This window comes from Lactuca saligna, chromosome 2, assembly GCF_052625555.1.
Source record: "Lactuca saligna cultivar CGN05327 chromosome 2, ASM5262555v1, whole genome shotgun sequence".
NCBI lineage: Eukaryota > Viridiplantae > Streptophyta > Magnoliopsida > Asterales > Asteraceae > Lactuca > Lactuca saligna.
This window is the reverse complement of record NC_136418.1, coordinates 169,038,803-169,049,635: the sequence shown is the minus strand read 5'-3', so window position 1 is coordinate 169,049,635 and position 10,833 is coordinate 169,038,803.

Genomic DNA, 10,833 nt, shown 5'->3' with positions numbered 1-10,833 from the left:
ATAAAAATATCCAAGAATTGCTAATAAAACAGATGCTTAATAAAACTAATAACATAACTCCTGCTAATAATGAAAATTTTAATTTAAAAAGTATATACGAAAGATTTACTGAAGCAAAGCCAATTTCTATGCAAGAACTTCAAGAAGAATTAAAAATAGTAAAACGAGAAATAAAAGAAATAAAAAATAAAATTTTAATTTTAGAAAAAGAAAAACCTTCTACTTTTAAAAACAAAAATATAGAAATTAATAATGAAGAAGAAAATAAAATTGAAAATGTAACTATTGGTAAACTTATAAATAATCAAGTTTCTCAAAAATGGAACACTAAAATTACTTTAGTTAAGGATAATTTTAAAATTAACCTAACTGCTTTAATTGATAGTGGTGCTGATATGAATTGTATTCAAGAAGGAATTTTTCCTACACAATTTTATGAAAAAACTACATCTAGACTTACTGGTGCCGGAGGTACAAAATTAATTGTAAATTATAAAGTTTCTGATGTTCATATTTGTAATGACCAAGATTACTGTTATAAAACTCACCTAATTTTAGTAAAAGATCTATCTTCTCCTTTAATTCTAGGAACACCTTTCATTACAAAACTATATCCTTTTATGGTTCATGATGATGGTATAAGAACCAACGTTTTTGGAAAAGAAATTATATTTAAATTTTGTGAACCTCCTCTATATTCAACAATTAATGTCCTTAATTATAAAACGCAACAAGCCAAATATCTTATTAACGAAATAAATAATGTTCGAATAACTAATCAATTAAGTGATAATAATATTCAAAATAAAATAACCGGATTAAAATTAAAATTTGAAAAAAATGTTTGTTCTAATATTCCTAATGCCTTTTGGAATAGAAAGCAACATATTGTAAAACTACCATATATAAAAAATTTTAATGAAAAGGATATTCCTTCAAAATCTAGAGCCATTCACATGAATAATGAATTAGAAAGTCATTGTAAAAATGAAATTCAAGATTTAATAAATAAAAAACTCATAAGACCTTCTAAGTCACCATGGTCTTGTTCAGCATTTTATGTTATGAATGCTGCAGAATTAGAAAGAGGATCACCAAGATTAGTTATCAATTATAAACCTTTAAACAAAGTTTTAGAATGGATTCGTTATCCTATTCCTAATAAACGAAATTTGCTAAAAAAGCTTTATGATTCAAAAATATTTTCAAAGTTTGATATGAAATCAGGATTTTGGCAAATACAAATTCATGAGGAAGATAAATACAAAACTGGTTTTAATGTTCCCTTTGGGCATTTTGAATGGAATGTAATGCCTTTTGGATTAAAAAATGCTCCTTCTGAATTCCAAAATATTATGAATGATATCATAACTCCTATAAGTAGTTTTGCTATTGCTTATATCGACGATGTCCTAATTTTTTCAAAATCAATTGATCAACATTTTAAACATTTAAATCAATTTCATGATTTAATTTATCAAAATGGTTTAGCTGTCTCTGCAACAAAAATGCATTTATTTAAAAATGAAATTCGTTTTTTAGGACATGATATTGTCAAAAACACTATTAGACCTATAACAAGAAGCTTGCAATTTTCTACTAAATTTCCTGATGAAATTAAAGATAAAAAACAACTTCAAAGATTTTTAGGATGCTTAAATTACATCCATGATTTTTTCAAAGATTTAGGGATCATATGTAAACCGCTTTATAATCGATTAAAAGACAATCCTGAACCATGGACTCAAAAACATACAGATATAATTAAATATATAAAACAAAAGGTCCCTACTTTACCATGTTTAAATTTACCTCATCCCGATGCCAAAATCATAGTTGAAACCGATGCTAGTGATATTGGATTCGGAGGAATTTTAAAACAAAAATTTGTTAACTCAACTAAAGAGCAATTAGTTCGATATTACTCTGGTGCATGGAATGATACACAGAAAAATTATTCAACTGTCAAAAAGGAAATTTTAAGCATTGTTTTATGTATTAAGAAATTTGAAGATGATTTATTTATGAAAACTTTTTTATTAAGAATAGATTGTCAATCTGCAAAAAGTATTTTGGAAAAAGATGTAAAAAATATTATTTCCAAGCAAATTTTTGCTCGTTGGCAAGCCCTCTTAGGTAACTTTGATTTCGAAATAGAATTTATAAAAGGAGAAAATAACTCACTTCCTGACTTTCTTTCTCGAGAATTTTTGCAGGGAAAATGAGTTCATCGTCCTCTTCCAAACATGATGACAAGAAGCCAGTCTATCAAAATCTTGTTCCAGCCTCTCAAAAGCTAGTTCCATTTCAAAATCAAAATCGTTTTTCTCCTTTAACACCTACTTCTAAGAATTCACAACTTTATTCTAATATCCTTCAGTCAAAACTTGTTACTCCAAAAGTTGCTTCAACTGACACAATAAGCCCTTTTGCAAAACCTATCTCTCCTCAAACTCAAAAATCTGTTACTCCTAGCCCTTCTACAAAAACTCCTTATGTTCTTAATCCAAATTTCCTAAGAGTTCAAATTCTTGAAGATTTTCAAATCCATAAGTTACACCAAGGTTTTCATATTCTCACCAATCATCTCTTTGGACAAGGAAAAACCTTTTATGTTGATTCATATAAAACCCGAGAATATTATCAAGCTATTTTGCAAGAATCTGGTTCAGTCAATTTTGTTCATCGTTCTAATTCTAAAGAGGGAAACATTGATTTTAGCAAAGCTCATATTATCAAAATCATTTCTCCAGAAAGTTGGTTTCCAAACCTTCACTCTGAAAAACCTCTTATAAGTTATCCTGCTTATCCCAAATTTTCTTACTATGATTATCAAGACGCCTGGACTAAGGCATTCTTTATTCGGAATTATTCACATTCATGGTTTATCTTCTTTGATTTGAACTTCAATTGTGAATATCCAAGATGGTTTATCAATTGGTACAAATATATGGGTATTCTTCCAAATTGTTTACCAAAAGAAATTTACGATGGATATCTCAAATTTAAAGAATTGTTTATTCAACAAATTCCAGAATTTGAATACATGTTACAATTCACTATGATATTTAAAGTTCCATGGATAATGTCTTGGACTTTTCATTATCAAGAAGCAAAGGACACCTCTCCTCCCTGGCTTAATCGCCAATTTCGCTCAAAATGGTGGGATAAAATGAAGATTTCTCAAGCTAGTGAACAAGCAGTAATTAAACATTATCAAGAAATATATATTCAAAAACCAGAAGTCGAAGCCACTTTTATCAACAGTCTTCCCAAAAGCGATGTGGATCTAATTGCAAGAATTAAAGATGCTGCTACCTCTTCTCCTCAAGAACTTCAAAAATTACTTCAAGAAATTCGCCAAACTCCATCAGTTTCTGACGATTCTCCAAAATCTATAAAGAATGATTTATTCGAAGACGCTCAAGACCCTTTTGATGATCCTTATGAAGAATAAGAAATCATTATCCATAAATTTGATGTAATATTTTAAATGTAAGATATTTCGTTTTTTCTATTATCAAAATTTCGTTTTTCAAGTACGAATACATGTATACTATGTAGGTATTCATGTATTTATGTATAAACAAATTTTATCAAAATTATTATCAAATCTATAATCAATGATGATATGAAGACAAAAAACTTTAGAAGATGCTCTATAATGGCTTGCTTTATCAAAAGAAGATGAATGACAACCACTTTCAAGGACAACCACTTGCAAATAATTATTTATTGGCCATGGATTTTTACGGAAAAATTTATCACAAGATGATTTCAAGACTTCGAAGACTCCAAGATGATTATAAATAGAGGTTATCACAAGAGAAAAAATTCATTCTCTAAAAAAAAAATGTTCATCCAATGTCTAAAAATTCTCCAAGAGTCTCTCTTTCTACTAGTAGATGTTCAAAGTCTTTAGATTTTCAAATAATTCTTTCTCCAGAAGTATGTACTGATTGTAATTCAAGCCTAATTCAAGAAGGTATTATCTAAAATATTCTATCGTTGTGTTATTTTTATGATAATTTCATTTCGAGTTATTCTAACTATTAATTCTACAAGATTTGAAATTTTTGTTAAAATAGTACTCGTTTTTAATAATCAAATTAATCAAATTCATGGTTAGATCATTTAATTATGTCTAGCAAAATTTTGATGAATTGTATTCCTAATAGAAATATTCTTTTAAAAATACAGCAAATCCAAGAATCTATTAATAACTCTGAGCAAAATCTTAAAGATTCTTATAAACTTAATAATCAAGGCACAATTTTAAACAATAATCATATTCATGATGTTAGACGATTCATAAGAGCAAGTATTAAAATTCGTTACAAACAGATACGTTATCTAAAAACAAAACTAGTCATTTTCTAATTATACTAAAATGGTATCAGAGCCAAGAAAAGATTTTGGGGTGGTTATGCATGATATATTTACTTCTAAAGTTTTTGGTTTAATATCCTATAAGAAATATATAAGTTTTAATAAGCATGATACAGAGACAAGACCAGTGATTGGCTGGATTAGCGTAAAGCGCGCAGATAAGGACGTAAGTCGCGGTGCCGGACCACAATCATCGTCGGGACGAATCCCCTCTGTTCACCATTATTAAAACAGGTAAGTTTTCTTATAGAATTTTAAAACAAAAAATATGAGTAAATTTTCAGGCATACTATCCAAAAAATATATTCTTGGTAAAAATATCAATAATGAACAAGATAATGATGATAATCAAATAAATTCTATTGAAGAAACCGTTAATAACATAGAACAAAGTTTGAATAATTGGACAATACCTAAAACTAATATTAATACAATATATAAAATAGGAACTTTTGATTACTTTCAAGGTTATTCTATTAAAATGACAGAACAAACTTTGTCTATTGGTCAAAACCAACAAAACTTACATTTGTTATCATCACGATCTATTCTAGAGCATAGAACGAAATATAAATTTTTACATGTCGGTTTAGTCCAAATTGCTATCAAGTCTCTATTTAGAATTGGAATAGATGCCCCTGTTCTCCTTATTTTAAGAGACAGGAGACATAAAGATTTTCAAAATTCTATTTTAGCTATGGCTGAAACAAATATTGCTAACGGACCTATTTATTTCAATTGTTATCCGAATTTCTCTGTAGGATTATTTGATAAAAATATTTTAGATACTTTAGTTTTAACTATAGAAACAAAAAATTTAGAATTTAAGGATGATACAAAGCCTTTAGCAATAATTTATCGTGTTTGTTACAAAACTATGACAACTACACTTGAACCAAAAACACGTTTATCAAATCCTAAAAATGAAACAATTATTTTTGAAGCAAATACTAACCATACCAAAGTTCATACACCAAAAAGATTAAAATGGTCTGATATAACCCAATCATGTAATTGGAACTTACAAAATGTTATTGATCCAAAACCATTAGACTCTTCAAAACAAATCTCAAATACTATTGAATATAATGATGGTTCTGTAGATATAAATTTTTCTTCCTTAAATATTTCATCATCCAGATTATCAACTTCTTTTCCAGAAACAGGCTCTTCAAAATCTTCGTTATTAAAGTCGAGATCTTTAAAACTAAAAACTGTTGACTATACTAATTCTATTCCCAAACCATTATATCAAGATGATCAAAATAGTGAAAATAGTCTTCCTAGTCCTACTAAATCAGATTTTATTGATGAACTTCAGAATTTTAAACAACAATTATGAGTTCTAAAATACAAATTAATTGTTCACAAAATAATAAGCTTTGGGCTAATATGTTAAAAAGACATTGGAAGATAAATTCTAATATATGCAAAACAATTCAACATTTAGAAGAAACTAAAACTTATGAAAATAATAATTTATACAAAATATCTCCATATACTAATAAGTATAATAAACAAATAGAAAAAAATTTCTAGGCTAAAGATAGGAATAAAAAAATACGAAAAATCAAGAAGTCATAATTTAGAATCGATAAAGCATATTTCTTCAATCCTAACAAAAGCAACCTGTTAAAATGAATTTCTCGAATTTAGAATATCAAGTTGATTTTGATTACTTAAAAAATATTGAGTATTATAAAGATTATAACCGTAAAAAAAGAGCTTGGCACGAAGAAAATTATTCATACTACTTAAGATTTCTCCATTTAGGCCTTTGGGAAGATTATGTCTTATCAAATAAAATTCATTCTCCTTTTTTTCAATGGTTTGAATTAATTTATGCCCCTAAACATAAAATAAATTACCCATTTAAAAATGATTCTATCACTCCCATTTTAGAGAAAAAATATAAAGATATTATTTCTAATAAAGAAATTATTGCTAATTTTCCACCAAAAGGAGAAATTATTATTAACGATATGTTTATTGCAACTCCTTTAGTTCAAGCCCCAAATCCATTAACTACCGAAAAGGGTCTTCAAAAAATTATTTACCAAAATAACTATGCAAATGAAACCTTATCTAGTATTACCGAGCATCTAGTAAAAATTGAAGAAAAAATTTTTAAAGATAAAAACATTAACAAGCAAGATATGGCAAGCACTAGTAATTTAAGTTTTGTTCCTTGCCAAATCGATGGTAATTTTAATCTAGGAAATACAGATTTAATTAACGAATTAGAAAAAAGACTTTCAAAACTTCATATCTCAAACACTAATAATATTAATACTCTTACGAATGAAGAATCTGAAAATAGTGATATTAATAGTGAAACAAATTTTGAAACTCTTGCTCAACAATTTAATACGAATGATGATATTAATCAACTCACTAATGACTTTTCAAATCTTAATAAAATTCATCAATCAAAGCAAAGCACTTTCGGAAAAAATCCAAAACCAACCATAAGAAATTATTGGAATAGACCCTCTCTTCCAGATGTTCAACTTGAAGAACGAAGTTTTCAATTTGACCGTTCTCAATATGATGGTAATTCTGTTTATGAATGGAATATTGATGGCCATTCTGAACATCAAATTATGAATATTGTACAAGAAATGACTATGGCTGCTAATGCTTATAAAGCTCATAATAATACTCAACTCCAAATTGTTAATATTATTACTTCTGGTTTTACTGGCAGTCTTAAAGGCTGGTGGGATTTCTATATTTCACAAGAAGAAAAAGATTATATTTTATCTGCTAAGAAAACTATTATAAAACAAGAAAATAATCAACAAATACAAACATTTGAAGATGATATGGTTAACACTTTAATTTTTGCTATTATCAAAAACTTTGTAGGGGATCCTACTACTTTTCAAGAAAAAACTTCAGAAATTTTAATGAATTTACATTGCAGAAAACTTACTGATTTTAGATGGTATAAAGATAATTATCTTGTTAAAGTTTTTTCAAGACCCGATTGTAAAGAGTCTTATTGGAAAGAACGTTTTATTGCTGGCCTTCCAAAACTCTTTGCGGAAAGAGTTCGACAAAAATTAAGAGAAAATTTTAATAATACCATTCCTTATCAAAATCTAACTTATGGAGATTTAATAAACTATATTAATAAAGAGGGATTAGCAGTTTGTGCTGATCTTAGGTTTAAAGAAAAACTCAAAAAAGATAGAATTAACAGTAAAAATGAATTGGGAAATTTTTGCCAACAATATGGTTATCAGCCCTTGAATGGTCCGTCTACTTCAAAATCTAAAGTTTTTAAGAAAAGATCTTCAAAATATTTTAGGAAAAAGAAATATAATCTTCCAGAAAATTATAAAAAGGGTAAAGATTACGCTTCGAAAGCCAAAAAACCCTATAGACAAAATTATAAAAAATCTAAAAGAAAATCAAAAGATATTATTATTTGTCATAAATGTGGGCGTAATGGTCATACAGCAAATAATTGTTATGCTAAGACGAAAATAAATGAGTTAAATGTCTCTGAAGACTTGAAAGAACAAATAAGAAAAATTATTTTAAATACTGATTCAGATTCCGATGAAAGTATTTCTGACTTTCAAACAAATGATTTAAATATTCTCGAAAATACTACTTCAAGTTCTGAAGATTCTGATATTTGCGAATGTATTGGTAAATGTCACTGTAACAATTTAATCAATGTAATCACTAGTGGCTCCATTAATGTTCTTTCGCAAGATGATAAAGATCTTTTAAACTCTCTTGATTCTATAAAAGATAAAAATATCCAAGAATTGCTAATAAAACAGATGCTTAATAAAACTAATAACATAACTCCTGCTAATAATGAAAATTTTAATTTAAAAAGTATATACGAAAGATTTACTGAAGCAAAGCCAATTTCTATGCAAGAACTTCAAGAAGAATTAAAAATAGTAAAACGAGAAATAAAAGAAATAAAAAATAAAATTTTAATTTTAGAAAAAGAAAAACCTTCTACTTTTAAAAACAAAAATATAGAAATTAATAATGAAGAAGAAAATAAAATTGAAAATGTAACTATTGGTAAACTTATAAATAATCAAGTTTCTCAAAAATGGAACACAAAAATTACTTTAGTTAAGGATAATTTTAAAATTAACCTAACTGCTTTAATTGATAGTGGTGCTGATATGAATTGTATTCAAGAAGGAATTTTTCCTACACAATTTTATGAAAAAACTACATCTAGACTTACTGGTGCCGGAGGTACAAAATTAATTGTAAATTATAAAGTTTCTGATGTTCATATTTGTAATGACCAAGATTACTGTTATAAAACTCACCTAATTTTAGTAAAAGATCTATCTTCTCCTTTAATTCTAGGAACACCTTTCATTACAAAACTATATCCTTTTATGGTTCATGATGATGGTATAAGAACCAACGTTTTTGGAAAAGAAATTATATTTAAATTTTGTGAACCTCCTCTATATTCAACAATTAATGTCCTTAATTATAAAACGCAACAAGCCAAATATCTTATTAACGAAATAAATAATGTTCGAATAACTAATCAATTAAGTGATAATAATATTCAAAATAAAATAACCGGATTAAAATTAAAATTTGAAAAAAATGTTTGTTCTAATATTCCTAATGCCTTTTGGAATAGAAAGCAACATATTGTAAAACTACCATATATAAAAAATTTTAATGAAAAGGATATTCCTTCAAAATCTAGAGCCATTCACATGAATAATGAATTAGAAAGTCATTGTAAAAATGAAATTCAAGATTTAATAAATAAAAAACTCATAAGACCTTCTAAGTCACCATGGTCTTGTTCAGCATTTTATGTTATGAATGCTGCAGAATTAGAAAGAGGATCACCAAGATTAGTTATCAATTATAAACCTTTAAACAAAGTTTTAGAATGGATTCGTTATCCTATTCCTAATAAACGAAATTTGCTAAAAAAGCTTTATGATTCAAAAATATTTTCAAAGTTTGATATGAAATCAGGATTTTGGCAAATACAAATTCATGAGGAAGATAAATACAAAACTGGTTTTAATGTTCCCTTTGGGCATTTTGAATGGAATGTAATGCCTTTTGGATTAAAAAATGCTCCTTCTGAATTCCAAAATATTATGAATGATATCATAACTCCTATAAGTAGTTTTGCTATTGCTTATATCGACGATGTCCTAATTTTTTCAAAATCAATTGATCAACATTTTAAACATTTAAATCAATTTCATGATTTAATTTATCAAAATGGTTTAGCTGTCTCTGCAACAAAAATGCATTTATTTAAAAATGAAATTCGTTTTTTAGGACATGATATTGTCAAAAACACTATTAGACCTATAACAAGAAGCTTGCAATTTTCTACTAAATTTCCTGATGAAATTAAAGATAAAAAACAACTTCAAAGATTTTTAGGATGCTTAAATTACATCCATGATTTTTTCAAAGATTTAGGGATCATATGTAAACCGCTTTATAATCGATTAAAAGACAATCCTGAACCATGGACTCAAAAACATACAGATATAATTAAATATATAAAACAAAAGGTCCCTACTTTACCATGTTTAAATTTACCTCATCCCGATGCCAAAATCATAGTTGAAACCGATGCTAGTGATATTGGATTCGGAGGAATTTTAAAACAAAAATTTGTTAACTCAACTGAAGAGCAATTAGTTCGATATTACTCTGGTGCATGGAATGATACACAGAAAAATTATTCAACTGTCAAAAAGGAAATTTTAAGCATTGTTTTATGTATTAAGAAATTTGAAGATGATTTATTTATGAAAACTTTTTTATTAAGAATAGATTGTCAATCTGCAAAAAGTATTTTGGAAAAAGATGTAAAAAATATTATTTCCAAGCAAATTTTTGCTCGTTGGCAAGCCCTCTTAGGTAACTTTGATTTCGAAATAGAATTTATAAAAGGAGAAAATAACTCACTTCCTGACTTTCTTTCTCGAGAATTTTTGCAGGGAAAATGAGTTCATCGTCCTCTTCCAAACATGATGACAAGAAGCCAGTCTATCAAAATCTTGTTCCAGCCTCTCAAAAGCTAGTTCCATTTCAAAATCAAAATCGTTTTTCTCCTTTAACACCTACTTCTAAGAATTCACAACTTTATTCTAATATCCTTCAGTCAAAACTTGTTACTCCAAAAGTTGCTTCAACTGACACAATAAGCCCTTTTGCAAAACCTATCTCTCCTCAAACTCAAAAATCTGTTACTCCTAGCCCTTCTACAAAAACTCCTTATGTTCTTAATCCAAATTTCCTAAGAGTTCAAATTCTTGAAGATTTTCAAATCCATAAGTTAGACCAAGGTTTTCATATTCTCACCAATCATCTCTTTGGACAAGGAAAAACCTTTTATGTTGATTCATATAAAACCCGAGAATATTATCAAGCTATTTTGCAAGAATCTGGTTCAGTCAATTT